This window comes from Dermacentor andersoni, chromosome 9 (genome assembly GCF_023375885.2).
Source record: "Dermacentor andersoni chromosome 9, qqDerAnde1_hic_scaffold, whole genome shotgun sequence".
Classification (NCBI taxonomy): Eukaryota; Metazoa; Arthropoda; class Arachnida; order Ixodida; family Ixodidae; genus Dermacentor; species Dermacentor andersoni.
The window spans coordinates 14,431,900-14,450,880 of NC_092822.1; positions in this window are offsets into that span (position 1 = coordinate 14,431,900).

The following is an 18,981-nucleotide window of genomic DNA, read 5'->3' on the forward strand; positions in this document are numbered from 1 at the left end:
CTGAAATGAAACGCTTGCTCCGCTGCAACTTACTGTCAAGTTTCACTTAAGTTGGCAGGGAAGTTTCACGAGTATAACTGGTGAACTGAACTGTACCGCGCATTTTTAAAGAGTGATATTCTCAGACTCCATACACTTCGTTCATGTCTGTTGCACCCCTTCTCGTTTCCACCGATGAAAATCAAGAACAGCAGATGCTCCGGAGGTATCAAGTACGACGCCATTTTGTAAAGGTCACATGACGGCAATTTTGTTTGAATCTGGGGTTGGCTGGCAGATTAACACAATCCCGCGTGGTCCGTATGCCTTGGCTGCCAACTGCTGTTCTGGTTTTAATTTTTATCGCACTATAGAAGCCTGCTGGCTTTCCGCGTGACTTCCAGCGTAACCTGCCAGCAGCAGGCGAGGAGCCGCCGGCTTGGGAACGCCTCTTGGGATCGTGGTATTTTGTGCTTGCAGTGTGCTATACCTCGGCGCTTGATTTCGCGGTGACTGTGTGATTGTGCTATTGCTTTCTCATATGTGAGAGCCATGCGATTTAAGCTTTGTGTAAAGGTATTGCGCAAGCTACCTCAAGGAGCCGCAGTTACCCGTGTTATTATTCCCGAATGAAGAAAGCCGCCGCCATAAGTTATTGCGGTCAATACCGTGGAAGGAACGAAGGGATGAGCTCTAGAGAGGGTAGTGGTAAGGTACTTATAACAACTCTTCTCTAGCAATAGCATCAATGAATTACAAAAAATGATCAAGCTGCTCTCCGGGATCTGCACTGCCATTGGCTTTTCTCAACACTGCTTATCTCGGCAGTTGGTCAAAACTCAAAATTAAGAAAAAATAAATAAATATAGCTAATTCCTTGTTTCCCCTTTCTGGGCGCTGCCTGACTGCAGGTTTCCAAAAGACACTACAGGAAACTGCACATGATTTTGTCGAGCGTCAAAAGCGGTATTATGGCTTGAAAGGCGTGCGTGTTTCTTGGAGTTTAGGTAAACTTGTGTACGTTTTTTCTCTCGTAGAACGAATAACGCTGGGGTTTTCATTCCGGGTGAATAAACGAAAATGTTCAAAACTGCTGTAAATGTCATTTTAGCTATTATTGTGCCCACGACGTAAAAAGCAACACTTTTTTTATTTTTCACAGTAGTAATTTACACAAAGTAAATGTCCACAATTGAATCCAACTCATATCGTCTTATATACTGCGAAGAATGTTTCTTTGAGAGAAAGTGCAAGAACCCGTGTTCGTTTTGAAAAAAGAAGTTGTGCTTATTCAGGTACGTCATCATTGCCGGTGATATTACGTGTTCCAGCATTTTGCAGGGTACGCTCGTTAATGAGATAGGCCTATAATTTGAAAGGGGAGAAGGATCTCGAGATTTATATATAAGTATTCAAGGAGCGATTCTTCAGGCGTCAGGCACATTTTCTGTATGAGCAGACTGCAGAAAAATTGCATGGATACGAGCTGTCCCTAATTTAGTTAGCTTCAGTAGTGTTGGACATATGTTCTCACGTCCGGGGACTGAATTATTAGGCAAACGACCAATAGCTTGCTCAATTCCTTCCTGCCTAATCAGAATGTCATTCATGACCGCGTTAATAGTAGCAGCATTAACACGTCGGGGAATCGCAGTTTTGTTAGTGAACATGGAGCTGAAAAACGAGTTCAATTCGGTGGCAACCTCAGATCTCTGAAGAAGTTCACCGTCTTTTGCTATCGTTACTAGACTAGATGAAGGGAGCTTAGGACTTATTACATTGCAGAAATATTGAGTATTCGTTCTCAGTAATGTTGATAGATCATGAATAAATAATTTATCTTTGGTTCTCTCAAATTATATATCGTGTTTTCTCAGCTGTGTGCTCGCCATTTCAAGTTCGTTAGGCGCGCAACCCGACCGATGTTCAGTTTTCAGACACCCGTGAGTCGTTTCGTGGAACAAAGCTTTATCTTCTTAAGAGGAAGCTTTAGCTCGGGTGCTCCTATCTAAATACATGTAAAAGGAGAATTCGTTTTTCTCGGCAACCACTGCACCAAATTTGAAGGGGTTTGCTGCATTTAAAAGAAAAACTTAAAATCTAGTGACTGTTGGTTTCGAATTTTTGAGTTAGGTTGTAAATGTTGTATAAAAAATTGGCAAAAATTGAAAATTTTCGAAAAACGAAACTATCAAGTTTACAACTCTGTAACTCAACCACTAGAAATGATTATACAATTCTGTGAATTGCATCTAATAGTACATCTAAAGCGGACAAAATTGATATGTTACACATGAATATAAAAAAAAATTTAATCATAGAGAAATACAACTTTTGCAAAACCATTGTAACCAACGTAACAAATTCACGTAAGATGTAAAATGACATATTGAATTTGTCCGCTTTGAATGATCTAACGGATGCCGTTTACAGAACCGCGATATCAGTTCTTGATGCAGAGCTATGAATTTGTAAACTTCGTGCTTCTATTTTTTTCAAACGGTCAAATATTTGAAAATCGTTTTGAGAAAATTCAAGCCCTAAATCGAAATTCCGCTACCAACAGTCACTAGAATTTAACTTTCTCTTTCAAATGCAACAAATTTCATCAAAATCGGTCCAGGGGTTATCTCATAAAAACGTTTTTGCGTTTTTACATGTATTTGAATAGGCCGCGTCGGAGTTGGGCCCGAGCTAAAGCTTCCTCTTAAGTAGAAAATAAAGAGGCCTGCCTTTCATTGCCGCCAGGTTGCAGCGAACAATGAAGTTTTTATATTCTCTTGCTAATGTTTGCACAATCGCGCTCGGATATACACCCGGAAACGATCATTTAGATTAGCCGCTAGTCCTGTTCAGTTTATACCAAGTATTAGTTTAGTCTATCTAACGGGGCTCACCACCAAGGGAACGCCGTGACTGGGCTCGTAGAAAATAAAAAGGGGCATGCAAAGAGAGCCTGATCACTCGCGGCTCAAAGAAGAAAGCCACCACGGAATATCACCAACTGCGAGAAGCATCCGACTATACGGTGGTGACGTCACCGTCGGAGCAAGGAGGCCTTCAGATTTATCCATAATGTGTTGGGAGGACGCGACGCAATTCACTTGCGCAAATCTGTTTGTTTTTCAGCATTTTGTCATTATCCCATGCCAGCGCTGCTTGTTTTCTACTGTGCTTGAAGCTAACGACGAGCGGTGGCCGCATACGTTCAAATGTAAACAAATGCGCCGCTATGGTAAATTGGCATTCAGGCGTGCAAAACTGCGGCGCTCTTTATTGTACAGATCTAAGAGTAAACCTAGCTTGCCGTAGGCGCCGTAAAATATTGGAGGCCATGTCCAGCTGACACACCCACTCTTGTTAAGCCTAATGGGCTAAGAAACCAAGAACGGATCTCGTAAACAACGCCTAGTTGTCACTAATACTTTGCCGTCGAAGCATCATGACTAAAATCTGAAGCAAATAGAAGTATATGTTGGGGGAAAATAGGACCAAAGGGTGTCGAACGATGACTTGATAAATACGAAGCGGGGGGCTGTCACGTTAAAGCGCAACGTTGTTTCCCACGCTAAACTGTTGTGTATCGTTTTGTCGTTGCAGGGCGACAAATTCGCCCAACTGTCTGATTCGACTATGTTCTGTCGACTGTGTGATTCGGTCGGAGAGCTTGAGCATGTTTAGTAAAACGCTAGACAGAGTTGTCACAGTTCAGGTTGCCACTTCATCGTTCTTGAGAGCGTAGGTACGTCGGATTTCAGGGATGTGCTTGGTAACAACGCTTGAGAGGTCAGAATACCTTGAAAAATTTGGCTCCGCTGAATATGACACTTCGTCATTTGCTCCTATCTGGAAGATTAGGGTAATGGTTGTTGGAGGCACAACGAATAAAATTGGTTAAACCACCTCACTAGTGGTGGCGCAAGTCTGTGTGACGAAAGACAGCGTTACCACGTGGTTCGGATCGAAATGATGAAACACTCCGTCAGTCAAGGTGTGTACGGAAGTCGACACGCTTGTAATACTGCATCATCCACGTGATGTTCTTCAACGTGGTCTTGCCGCTAGATACATGATAATAAAATAACGAGGAACGAGTTCCTTGGATATGGTTGAAATATGGCCCGCAAGGAAGACAGCACGTGTAAAAATTTCGGAAGAATGTTTCGACATGGGCCTCAGCTTCGTTAAAATGTAAGATAAAGGCGGAGTACATCACCTGAAACAGTTGTGTGGTTGTCAGGGAACGTCACACGAGATTACATGAATTTGCTGCGCGATACATTAGCTAGACGCATGCGGTGACTTCTTAATGCGTAAGCACTGCAGGGCTACTTGAGGGTCCGTTTCGTAGGCGGACGGTCAGATTTACGAGGGAAGTAGCCAGATTTCACAGCGCAGTCAGATTTCGCAGCGCTTATTTCGTTCCAAGAAAGACTTTGTTTAGGAGAAAACTGCGTCTGATAGGTCCGCATTCCTTTAGCGCAATTTAAATCAGCCACAATAGTGGGGAGTGGTGACGTTGCATGTGCCATCCCCGCCCTTTACTGCCATCGGTGAGTAAAACGGCGCCCGACGGACGGCGCTACGGTTTTCTGCGCAGAACGCAAACGCATGGCCTTGGAGAAACCGAGCCAAGATAGAGCTTTGGATGTGCCGCTGCAGCTGCTTTTAGTCAAGTGGCGTGTACCGTTCGGGAGTCCCGAAACATTACGTGGGCGTGACATCCTCTGCTAATTGCAGTTTTTGTGAGTTTCGTGGTACAGCACTACGCGAAAGCGCGGGCCGCGCTGAGTGGAGAAAGCGCAACCTTTTTACCGCCAGCGTCCTTGTCGAGAGTAACGTCATTGAGATCTTGTTTCTAAAAAAAAGGAAATAGAACTGGACAACTAATATTTCATTTCGTATTATAATTCAGTACAATGATCTTTTTATTGGGAGCGGTTGAGTACTAGTCACAGAATTATAATGAGGAGTGCCTTGGTCATCGGTTTAGTACTTGAATGTCTCAGGGTAGTCTCTAATCGTGTCGTGAATTTACCTCAATTTGTCCATTGCTAACGCTCCGTTCGCGATAATTTTTATGCCTTAGACACTCCTGAGCACTAATCTGTCACTTTAGTTTGACTTAATATCTGCTTATAGTGTCCCCTTACACATAAAGGCGATTAATTGAGGCAATTAAGAATTGTAAGGTGAATTAAAACTAGGTTAGACTAAATTAATCCTTTTTATTAAGAATAATTATGGTTAAATTGAATTTGCATAAGTTTGATTTATTTACAATAAACTGAGTAAAGTTAATCACAATTCATTAGGAGTAAGTAGGATGAATTAACATCAGTTATGATTACGTTACTTAAGCCCAATGATAAATTATTGCTTAATCCCAATTCACATTAATTACGATTGCATTAATTTCGCTTAATAAGAATTATTCCGGTGAATTAGCTTCCCCAATTAGGTCATTTAAACAAGTCATTGCAATACTTGCAGCATATTGCATCATACTCGACACAGTGAGCCGCGGTGCGCGAACCTCAGCCACTTAATCAATCATTTGTTGCATGAGTGCATGAGCGACTGGAAATAATACTTGTTACGCCCTCTCTGTCATATCCCACTAAGTAATTTCTGCAGTATTCCTTTTTTTGAGGCCATCACTTGTGAATTACGTGTTAGCGTTCAAATCAAATACCAGTTGATTGAGGATGCGTGCGCGAAATCTATTAAATCTCTGATTTTACGTGGTCCCACAGCCTGGCTCCCTTTCTCACGGTTTTCGGCTACGGTAATCAGGGACATTATCCGACATTATAAGTTCAGGGGTCTAAAAAACATTTTGCATTAGTTCAGTGGCAGCAAATTAAGCGACATCTACAGAGAGATATACACCGACGTCTAGAAACGGATGTGTGGTATGCGACTACAGCGTGATTGAAAAGGGGAAGCTTAACGTGTGCTTCATACTGCGTAAAACTTTTGACAGATAAGTACGCCTGAGCTGAATGTAAGGTAATGTAGTTGAAGAAAACATAAACAAACAAGCTCTGGACCGGGTAAGAGATGTTAAATTAAGCCAGAGTGGAATATTCTGTTATTTGGTGCTGCACCGATAAAACAGACAACGCTTCGTTGCTTATCTACACCGCTTTGTTTCCTCGCGCTCTTAGTTGTAGCGGTTCTAGCAAAGCAAATAAAAAAAAAGTATTTCTCGCTGTTTCTACACTTAAAGCCCATTGACTTCTGCTGTTCCCTTTTCTGTATAGGCTCGAAAAAAAATGCGCGAATTTCATTTTTCTTAGGGCAAGCCTTACCTGCAGTGTAGCCCAATTCAACATGCTCGTACGAGGTCGCGGGATCGAATCCCGGGCACCGCGGCCCCATTTCGATGAGGGCGAAATGTGAAAACATCCGTGTACTTAGATTTAGGGGCACGTTAAAGAACCCCAGGTGGTCGGAATTTCCCGAGCCCTCAAAAGTGGTTTTGGCATGTTAAACCCCATAATATATATATATATATATATATATATATATATATATATATATATATATTAAATGCTTGAAGTGTCCGAGATCAGCTTCAGGAATATTGCGGACCGATTAGCTCTGATTGATTTTTCAGAGAACGAAGGATAAAGAAAGCACGGAACCCGAAATGTAGCTGCGATAAATCACGTAATTGAAATTGCACACGTACGTTCGGAGATTGATGGTTGACACTACAAGTCAGCGCTTTCTTTTCGACGGACGCCTTCGAAACGTACCAATGATGGAAACCCTACAAACCTGTTTGGCGAGCGGCAACTGCCATAAGGTATATAAAAAGTCGGTTATTGGCGCTTAGTTGTTTATTTGCTTCCTGATCGTCTCACCTTTGTTCATGCAAATGCTGCTTGCAGAGTGTCTAACTTCAGCAACTACTTATGCCGGCAGGCTTTCAAGGTGGCTAACTTATTCGACTCTAGTAAGTTGTCCTTTCAATGACGAACGGTAGGAGAGCATGAAAAAGAAAGGTGAAATGTCGCCTTGGCATGAGCACCCGTTACGACATGGCGAAGCATTCGGGTCTCGTGTTTGTCTCTTGTGCTGTGACAAATGCTGAGCGTGCCATCCTGTGTATACATATGAAGGACAGGTACGGAATTATTCGCACGCATACATTACACCATTTGACGGCAGGTCGTCGCTTTCATAGAATGCGTGACATTAGGGGGCCTTATCATAGACTTAGTACAGTAATTTCGCTTTGTGGGGTTCTTGTTTAGCACTATTGTTTGCCTAAGAGACACAGAACTCGTTATGGAACGACAATAGGGAGCTGATTTTGGAAATTTACCGCAAGAAAAACTCCACCCTCCAGAAGATCACTCCGCCCTACCTGATGTTCCCGATTTGGACTATCAGTACATGACGCCCATCGACATTATTATCGACGGCATTGTATATCTTGTAAACAATCTTAAGTTATCTAATTCTTGTGGCATCGATGAGAATAATTCCAAAATACTAAAGAACACCGTTAAGTCTTCTAGCAAAATATTATATCACATTCTCAGACATTCGCTAACTTCGGGAACGCTCCCGTCTGATTGGAAGACTGCAAAAGTAGTTCCCATATTAAAAACTGTAATATATATTCACCAGATAACTACCGGCCAATTTCACTCACGTGTGTTTGTTGTAAAATCCTCGAGCATATATTTGATTCTCACATATACAACCGTCTGGAATTAAACAACTTTCTTTTTCAGTAACAAGCACGGGTTCAGGACGGGTTTGTCATGTGGTACAAGGCTTTTAGAATTCACGACTGACCTGCATTTAGACATAGGTCATCATGTAGAGATCGATAGCATATCCCTTCACTTTTCCAAGTCGTTTGATCGCGTAGCCCATTGGCGCCTGATTTCAAAGTTAAACGAACTAAGATTGGATTCACTAACTTAGCTCCGGAACTTTCTTTCTACTCGCCGACAGTTTACATTCGTTAACAATCTTTCTTTGCACCTTTCCTATGTCACTTCAGGCATGCCACAAGGTAGCGTTCTTGAGCCGCTACTATTCTTAAAAAACATTAATGATCTTCCTAATAAGTTAGCATCCCGAATGCGAATATTCACAGACGACTGCATTACTTACCACCCTATAACCAGCGCCGATGACTACCTCATTCTTCAAAACGACCTTCAGCTTATTTTGGATTGGTGTAACACTTGGTTAATGACTCTTAATTCATCTAAATGCAAAGTAATGTCCTTCACTCGCAAACACTCAATCTCTAATTTCCAATATAACGTAAATAATAAGCCAATTTCTGCAGCTACTTCCTACAAGTACTTAGACATTAATCTCGCACCAAGCCTATCCTGGACTCATCACGTTACTACTATATGAACTAATGCTTCGAAATCGGCGGGGTACTACATGGAAACATACGTAATTCGCCCTCCAACATCCGCAAGCTAGCTTATCAGACGTTTGTTCGCCCCCAGCTCGAATTTGCCTCTCTAATCTGGTCACCCCAACATAACAACCTAATCAGCTTTTTCGAATCAGTTCAAAATAGGGCCGCCAGGTTTATCTCATGTAAGTACACCTACAATTCAAGCATCTCACAAATAAAACTTTATATTTCACTTCAACCACTAAGTACTCGACGTGATTTTGTGTTCATATCATGTGACAAGTACGTTCATGCGGATAGGAAATCTTCGTCACGGCTTCAAGTCGCACCCTGCACATCTCGCAGATTATATAATCACTTCAGCTTCACGCGCATCTACGGGAACACTCATGCATTCAATTGGTCGGCGCTTCCGCGTGCCATTAGATTGTGGAACGATCTTCCTGATTTCATAATCTCTCAATCTAATCCCGGTAAATTTTGTCAGCTCATCAGCTCATATTCCACCGCCTAACTTCAATAAAGTGCTTGGTGCATTTTCTTCTGTTTTTCAGTTGTGTGCTCTCTCGGTTATGAGCTTATTATTTCGCTTATTATTCTTGTATTATATTAAAGTATTGTTTAGTATTTGTACTGGAGTAGCAACATTTTTTTATTTACATTGTTTATCGGAAAAACTTGATCGTTTGTCTTTTTTCCAATATGTACATTACCGACCCTGTTATTTTTGTAGAAGGCTTTAATGCTCGTATAAGATATGTATACATGTTTCCACTGTCTATTAATAATGTATGTCTATTAGGTTTTCTGATATGCCCTATATACTCTTTTAATGCTTCTGTAATGCACCCCTTACCCAATGCCTCATACGAGGCCTGTAAGGACATTTTAAACAAATAAATATATAAAAAGGACAGCACGAAGCTGTACTGACAGCTGATGATTTAAGGATCGGAAAACTGAAAGCCCAAAATAGGCTTCTGTGTCGTGACTGCTTATGGCATTAGGTTGACATATCAACCGAAGCGCTAATACTGCTTCTTTTTGTTGAAGAAGTGCTACGAGCATTGGATGTTACGTTCGACCATATTTCTAGTCGAAGATTGATTTTTCTAGGCTCCGTAATCGGACGGAAATGGTAAAATATTACAAACAGCTAAAGTGAAGTCGTCATTACGCACGGTGCACGATGTTACTAGTAGAAGAATTGCAACGAAGTGCTTAACAACACGTAGAGAAGCTGTCGATCAAACTAATCGACACTGATGAAACTGTAGGCGCGGTAACGACAGAGATAACATAAATTTGAGAAAGACTTAATGAAATAAGTCGCCATTTTCTTGCGCACAGTTTATCTGACAGAATGTTCGTCTGCAGATAACCCCATTGCAGTAGATTGGCGGCATGCTCCGCGGTGAAACACCGTAGCTACGCAAAGTAAAGCTACAGATTGTCAAATGCCGCTATCGTCTCCCTTGTCATCGAAATCCTTGGTTCGTTTAGAAGATCTTCATCCCGGTTGCGGTCGTTGATATTCGAGTATTTTTCCGCCTTAGCTGGTTTTGATGGCGTCGTCGCTAGTCAGGTGCGTAGACGTCAACCCGTCATCATCAACTGCGACGCATTCGTCCGCCGTCGAACCCGCTGATGCTCAACAACGAGTGGTGCACGAGTTCAGCGATTTGTGTAGCGGTGCAGCAGGGTAGCGCAGCGCTCGAGTGCGTCGACGTCGCAGCCATCAATGCGAGCACCTTTGTGACGTCTGCGATAAGCAGTGGCGGCACTACTAAGTGGCTTTCGTTGTAAAGCAACAAATCGACAAAGTTCTTCGTTGCAGAGGTCCTAGAGCTTTTCGTTGTAAAGACGTTCACAATAATACATGGAAGATAGGAATTCAGCCGGGGCACAATAACACCTTCGCTATAGACGTCTTTTCGATGTAGAGCTGTTTGTTGTAGAGTCGTTTGACTGTATACTAAGAAGCAGACACATGGATGGGCGAAGCACCAATTGCCATACTAAGAAACACACATCGACATAACAAGCACCAACTACTATACGAAGAAACACATTGACAGGTCGAGCATGAACTACTACTTCTACTGCCTTAACATGCAGAAAATCTGAAGCTGTACCTTCAGCCGTGAGCTTGGTACTGCAACCTGACTGATTACGGCCAGCATTATCACCGAAAGTTTCGATATCTCGGTAGCGAGGATCAATAGAGTTGTCTCGATAAAGAAAAGGGGGTTTATTCGAAATGAGCACTAACTTTAAGACCTTTAAAAGCCAGTAGCAATGCGGTATTCTTCACTGTCACTCGCTTCATGAACGCATTATGGCGGATTGTGTAGTTTGAGAAATGCAAATTAGTTTCTGAACCAGAAACGATGAAAACACGAAAAGAGGTAGATGCCATGGTGTCAGGTTTGGACTTGATAATCACAATAATTCGGTTCAAGTTTCTCCCTGCGTCCCTCGTTAACACAACTTGCATCTACTCTGATAATCTAACCATAAAAAGAAAGTAACGAAAGAAGACAGACAGGATCATCCCCTTTTCTTTCACTACAAGTTTCTCGCAATCTCGTTGTGCTTACTTTCACGCCTTATTTCTGTCGAGCTGTTTCGTGCCAAATTACAGTATCATGAGACAGAAGAGCTGCTGAATAGTCTTATGCATAAATTTGATAACCAGCTTGTGAAACTGCTTTCCATGAGCGAACGCAAATTTAAGCGGCTTCGTGGGAGACAACTCATCTGACACGTTACCCAACCCGTGGCACTAACGCAGCAGTAACTGATAAGACAAATTACAGAAGACCATTTCAGGAATAAAAACATCTTAATTATTTATTCAATGTCAAGTAAACAGCAGCCGTATCAAATCACATTTGATATTGTTGGTTATGAGAAAGCAACTGTTGCACTTCGGTGAGTGCGTGTTTTCTCGCCGTAGAATGCCTCCGTGTACAAGTACGCGTGCATATGTCTGCTCGCCTGCATGAAAGTGCGCATGCGCGCTTGCGTCTGTGCAAGCATACAAATATAGTCGGTAACAAAGGTTTGATGGACACGAGTTTCACGACGAATATGATTCGTTGCTGGGGCATGGCGCTCCTATTTTTATGGGTCACAGTGTAGTAGAAGAATCTACTGCAAGTTGGAACTTTGTTTCTGTAAGCTGAGCAGTTCTGTAGGTAACTAGCGACACAGAACTGCTTAGCTTCATTAGTTTTTTCAGACCCCTTTTGCTTGCGTAATTCTCACACTAGTTTAGTACTTGAGAGAGGAAACTCCTGGTGATTTTACAGCGTTTAGTACGGATATCGAAGACCTGTACTATTCCTTGTTGCATGACGGGTTGCTAAATTCCGTGAATGAGTGCATTAAAGAATAAGTGCAAGAGTCGACTTTTCTTGATAGATGCGGTGTTTCCACGAGAGCATTTCTAGAAATTCCTTCAATGTACTTGTAATCGACTCTGATTGGGTGGAGAGATGGCGTTTTTCTGCAAAAATCATGCATTTGTATTGGCTCAAAGGTTGCCCCTATTCTTAGCAATAGTTACCTAAGTAAATTTGACAGCTGCTTAGAGAAAGCCTTAGGTGATAGCGTTATTAAGATATTTCGTTACGTTGATGATTACCCGATTTTCTGCAATAGGGAAAAATTCGATTCCGCTGCTACCTCAGTAAGTGAGCAATTTAAACTTTATGGGGCAGGATTAAAGTTTATCATAGAATTTCCTCTGCGACGTGTAATTCAGTTTCGTGGCATTTTCTTGGTCATAGAACAAAATCACGTTTGTTGGCAGTACTCCCCAAGATCTTCGAAGCCGTTGCTAAACTTTCAATACAAGCATTCCAAAGTAGTAAAAAATGAAATTGCCATGTCGTGCCTTAAGAATTCTCTCACCAGATCCTGCATGCACAAAATGAGCGCCAGATTTAATGCGCAGGTCCGGCGCCTATTAGAAGCAGGTTACCCTAGTGTAGCAGTGTCCACTGTGGCTGAGCGCCTAAAGAAGTCGATTTCGAGGGGGGCGGACGTGATTACAGAAAGCAGTAATAGCAACAAAAGAGTAGTGGCTATTCCGTACATTCATTCAGTGTCGCACCGACTTAAAAAAGTTGCAAGTAGATATGATATTGATGTTGCTTTCACTGCTCCCAATAAGCTAGGTAAGATATGCGCTGCTGTGCAGAGGAAGAAGGAGTAGGTAAAAGGCAAAAAAAGAACAGATATTTGTCCAGTGAAGCACAATAAGAACAACAGTTTTACTGACTGTCGTATGGGTGTGGTTTATAAACTTCCCCTTAGCTGTGGCCAGTTCTACGTAGGGCAAACAGGACGGTGCATCAATCAGAGGCTAATGGAACATAAAAGGTCGTTAACCGGTGGGTCGCCTTCTAATCTTTCCCTACATTGCCAAGATTGTAACTGCACGCCAGAGTTAGATGAATGCACGATATTGTACAGGCATAGCGATTTCTCATAACACTCGTTGTACGCTGTCCTGAATGTGCATGCAAAGTTAATATATCAGAGGCTCTATGCTACAGCTGTCCTTAGTTTTTGAGGTAGACTCCGAAGTTTTTTTTTTCTAAAATGGCCCCTCCTACGGTGAAGAACCGTATTTAGTTTTATTCAGCTTCATGCAGTCCTTTGACCTAGAGTTACTGCTTAAACTGCTTAAAGAGCACACATTTTATCCGCGTAGCTTTTAGACATCGTGAAAAACGCCGCAAAGCTGAGGGAAAGAGTGAGAGAGAGAAAACGATGAAACGCAGAGAATCAGGGTAGCTCTCTTGTTGCCGACCCTAAATTGGCTGAAAAGGTAGAAAAGATGAAGAAAAAAGTCGGAATGACATTAAGAGAATCTGTCCGCACAATTAAGCACGAAGGAGAGGCATGATAACTATTAGTCTTCTATGCACTTCAGATGCTTTAAATAAACATAAGCAAGTGCTTCTAAAGGAACACGGGTCACGGGCTGGAACTAGAGTCCAAGAATTCTTTACGTATGGGCACGGTTGTTAAGCTTGTCAAGCCTGTTGCATAGAGCTGCTCTTTGGGTACTGAAACAAAAACATTTACAAGCATAGTGGGTAATTTTCGCCATACAGCCGCAATTTTGATGTTCGGAAACCCTGGCCATTCCGATGAGTACAGAGTAGGCATTAATAGATAGTACTACAATGAACAGATGACATATGAGAGTTAATCGCGCCACTGTGTGGTAAAATTATTCCGTTAACGTTAACATGGAAAGCCTTATACTCTGAAACCGTGATGGGAAACCGTAATTTACTGCACTCGCTCGCTGAGGTGATTCGTTTAGTTTTGATTGCCATAAGTTACTTTAAAGGTCCGAAACTATTCACTAATAATTAATTTAGCTAATTCTTGAGCACGTTCTTTAGGACCCACTCCAGATAATACATACTGTTCGACAGCGCTTTTTACGGTACCGTTTCTGTATGCCTTTTCTTTTTTACAATAAAATGTGACCGTATCCTTGAGAAAACACCGGTTGGAACATTCATTCCTGATTAGCCCACGAGTGCAAAACTCGCACTGCCTTCGAGTTCGGGTCATGGTTATCGGGCTGTGTAGTTAGCGTTTACAGGGATGCAATAAGCGCTCTTAGAGGGCTCGAAAGCAAAACTCGGCTTAACGTCGTTTTGCGGCCTCTGCAGACTAATGCACTCGTAAGTTTAACCTAGTTCGTTGCGGTTAAAAGGGTTATTGCTTCGAGTATTACTTGCTACTGCAACGTGGAGAGGCTCATTTAAGTGCTGCATTTTAAATGTTACACGACGGCAGTGTGGCTGGCACGTGTTTCACCCTTGCCTTCGAAAACGAAGCTAAATGTTTTCTTCACCATAGGACACTCGCCCAAACGGGGTCAGCACGAGCTTCTGGTAAGAAATCACGCCATGGTCGAAGCGGCACCACAGAGTTTGTTGATACTCACTTAAGGACACGTGCTGTAGTCAGGGGCGTGAGAGATATTGGCCAGTTTCCCCCGAAAGGCGAAGCACTGAACGAGATAGCAAGGTTTAGCATTGCACTTGAGCTCCTCGGCTGGTGTTCTAACAATAGGTTCTAGTGATATACGCGCACGGGAAATGTTGGCGCGACCCAGCCCGCAGGACAACGGTTGCGGCGACGCAGCAACAGCACCCTTACCAGGGTGCAGTAGCGTCTGAAAACGCTACTGCGATGAGGGACGTCGCCAGTGGCGTTGCAGGTGTCGCACATCGGTGATCACGAGCTGGGACCGAAGAAAGCCACCGGCGTTGGTCAGAGCACAAAGATTAAATGAATAGAGCTTTATGTTAGCGTCTGTTCCGCTCATACCAGTGTATGCAGCACGGTGTAGTATGTACTATTGCGACTTCGGGCTGGAGGACGAAAGACGGGCTCTTGGAGCAGACGAAGAGGAAACGAAAAGATTTGTACAATATGTACAAATATAGCAGAAAATAGAGTACAAGTGGCGGCCAGAGCGCACTAGACCTACGGGATGGCATGGTGGCGACTCTCTCCTAACAATGGGCTGGTCACGCCTTAAATCCCTTTGGCGATCCATCGTCGGCAGGAACGAGGCGGGACGGTAGCTGACAGAGTGTGACAAAGTGTGTAAGAGGCACACCCAGACAACGTCTCCGTGTATCTGTTTCTTTCTACGTCCTTGTTCAGTCGCGCTGACACTCTCTATCATGGATTCAAACCAACTAGCCCGTCGACGTGTTTTAACCTGACATGAAGATGTCAACGTTGTGAGTGGCCATTTGAAGATCAGCACAAGAGCGACCACTTCAGAGGAATGAGGGGGAGGTGTAGCGGCCGTTGCCTCGATGTAGGCACGCAGTGCGGCACAGCAGCACACAGCCTTGTGAGCTGGAACGCTAATCTGTGCGCGCACAACGCACATGCCAGCGTTGGGAGGCAGGATCCTGCTATGGCTTCTGCAGAGCCGATCGAGCGGAGCGTGACGGTGCGTCGCCTTGGCTTCGTCCTTTTTGCAGCCAAATGCACCGAATGTCACTTGGAGCCCTTTAAGCCCTCCACGTGCGGGTTGCGCATGCGTATTCTATAGAGTGACAGCACGATGGCGGCTGCGGCGCCAAAGGCACAAGCCCGCCTCGACTGTCTACTGCTTTAAGGGTTGAACCGGAGAGGGGGAGAGAGAACGAAAGAGAAGCAAGGAAAGGAAGGCACGTGAAACAGATGCACTTGCTATCCTGCACAGAGGAATTAAGAGAGCACAAACGGGAAAAGAGAGAGAAGTACCAGTGAGAAAGAATACTAGCTACGCGCACATGTGGTATACAGCAAGCATATAAATGGTCTCAGAAATCTGTCGACTTGAGGTGCTGTAACAACATCGTCATTGTTTTCTGTGGCGGTAGCACGCATAGCCATGGTCCAAGCATCTTCGCTTCAGAAAACGGTCTTGAAGAAGAAGGAATATTACCAGAGAGGACTAAGTAAGGAATAGAGAGGAAGAACTAAGACATGGGAAGGGAGAGGAAGAGCTATAAGGATAGAAGGGATAGCAAAACAACATCACTAGTATACATGCACATATAAGGAAAACATCAGGTGCTCAAATACGATCATGAAGGCGAGTCGACATTAAAAACGATAGCGCCTTGTGCTTCACTGCAGTACGTCGTCTGTGCACGATGGACCGTTACTAAAAGCGTGATAAGGCGAGGAAATGACGCCGGACTAGTTACTTTAACGTGGGCACTAAAGCGGAAGCGTTCAGCAGACCTCTGGAAATAGCCCACTGAACGCTTCCTGAAATTACGGGCGAAACCGTACGCATGAGCGATTATTAGCCTTGTCCAGCTGAATACACCGGTTCTCGACAGATTGCCGCTAGAACCATCTTCAAAAATTGCCGTCTTGTCATTAACGCTCGTTCGTGCAAACTGTTGATGGCTACTCACTCCAGCTCACGTTTGCGGCGTGAAATTGGCGGCACACACAAACACGGAAAGAAACGAAATAGACTGGACGAGCGCTGTGCCGTGTACTTCGTTTCTTTCTGCGTGTACGTGTGTCGCCAGTACTAGGCTGCAAATACGAATGCAAGCTCTAGCCACCAACTCGCCCGCTTCACCGTCTTGACCGCCCTTCGTTTGCCGCGGCGTAGTTTAGGTGTCGGTCACGTGCGGGTGGCAGCTGGGATCTCCACCAAGATGTACTCCTGCCCCTTTATCAAACACCATATTATTCTTGTGTACGGTATGAAAGTTAAGAAATAATTGCGTGCGGTTACGTCAAACTACCCCGCTTGTGTGGCACCTGTATTTAGAAAAAACTCCTTACGCTAAAATTCTTCGTAAGAGCAAATGCCGGCCAAATCCTGATGGCAGACATACTAGCGAAGGCATCCACCCAATGACAGGGATCACTAAGGAAGGAACATATTTTGACATTAAAGAAAAAGTCGACCGAACCAGGGCAAATTTTTTCCCAACTGCCAACTCTATTTCGGAGAAATCCGTACTTGGGGGGTATTCTGTAAAGGTCCACCTATTGGACTGGTCATTTCGGCCGCTGCTGATTGGATGCAGCTTTAAGAGCGATGAGGAGACAAACTGCCCTAGCCAATCAGGAACGGCCGAAATGGAAAGTCCACTAGGTGGACTCTTACAGAAGATCCCCACTGGTTTCCTTTGTAGCTTCGTGAGGTAATTGAGTGGGTGACAATTTGCCCATTCATACACCTTCCGTCACATTGCGGGATTCCACAGAATTGATCGGCCGTGTTTGGGAATTCGGTCCCTGGTGGCTAAAAATTAGCCGTGATGCTGCGCGTTTGTATCAGCGTTTGCGAAACTCCCTTGTTGGCACTCCCCGATGATCGCGCGGCAGTGCTTCCTGGAAACCGACTACAGGCTGTGGATCGCGAACATAAAGGAACTTGAACTTTAGGCATATCTGAATTTAGTAAAGGCATATCTGAATTTTATTGCATGGTGGCTACTGTCTCTACAAGAGGGCACCCACATACGATGCTACCCTCTGTTAACTGAGTAAACTGTATCATCAAACATAGGAGGGTTGCGGGAGTGAACATTGCAAAGGGGTACAGAGCAAGCATCCCACCGCGTTTGCTGAGTACAGTTTATGTGCGCATGGTTCGTGCACCTTTATTCTTGGGCCACTTAGGTTGCAACAAGTGGCAAGTTTTGCAAATATTTTCCAATTACCTATGTGGGAAGGCGTTTACCAGAAAATCCCAGAATAAATTGAATATCTTTACACATATTTCAACTTTTTATTTTTTTGTTTCCCAAAAAGTATGTGGAACTAAGTCAAGTGAAATAACCACTGTTATCTGGAACGTTGTTCTACCCACCTGTAACTGTTATCTGTAATATTTTTTCACATGCTTGTCACTGAAACCATGTTTAGCATGTGGGACGATACATGTGAATATACATATATATATATATATATATATATATATATATATATATATATATATATATATATATATATATATATATATATATATATATATATATATATGTATATTCACATGTATCGTCCCACATGCTAAACATGGTTTCAGTGACAAGCATGTGAAAAAATATTACAGATAACAGTTACAGGTGGGTAGAACAACGTATATATATATATATATATATATACCTGTCAAGTAAAAGAAAATCAAAAAGAAGCAATATGCTCGTACTAAGGTGAGCATCCTTGCCCACTGCAGACGTGCTTGTTTCTGACGATGACCGGCGGATGGCGTGCATTGTACTTTCACTTATGCTTGGGGCGCACGCCCCGCTTTTCTCGTTTTGACGCCGATAGCATGCTGTGTTCGCAATTTCGTAAGATCTCAGGAGCATGAGGAATATTGCAAATGGCACAACGGAATGAATAAGCGGACACGTTAAAAAAGCAAACGTGACGTTCCCGGTCTTTGTTTCTTCGCATGAACATTAATAACCTCAGCGGCTAGCTCAAGCTTCCTGCATCGTCGTAATACAGTGCCTTTGCTACAGCATGGAAATGCTCATCATCATGCTAATCAGAGGGAGAGAGGAGCTCTGTTTTGAAAATCCTAGGCGCTAGCTGGCAGGCGTATGTCCGTTTGCGTGCTATTCTGAGTACGTAATGGGAAAAGAAAAATGAAAATTCTTAAGGTAAGTGGTAGTAGTGTTTTGATATTCTTATATTTTAACTTTGTTTTTGATTCTCACCAGAAAATCTTAGGCTGCGTGGACACACCGTGTTTCTTCTTGCAAAAGACATCTTCTTATCTTTCACGGCTGGTGCGTTTGGGGGCAGTGCGCCGCTCACAATGCAACATGAGCTGAGCACTAAAGCGAGAGATAGACAGGGAGAGAAAAGAAAACATTTCTTTAGGAAGCCACATGAGGACTACAATCGATGCCTCCCAAGTTTCGAGGCTAAGCGAAAAGCAGCCGGGCTTCCCGCCCATTATCATGTTACACAGTTAGGCGTTCCACTGCGTACAAAAGCACGTTAGTATTTCATTTGCATATTCATCGTGGCCTCGAATGTCTTCCTGTCAGCGTGTGGCCCGCTGCTACATC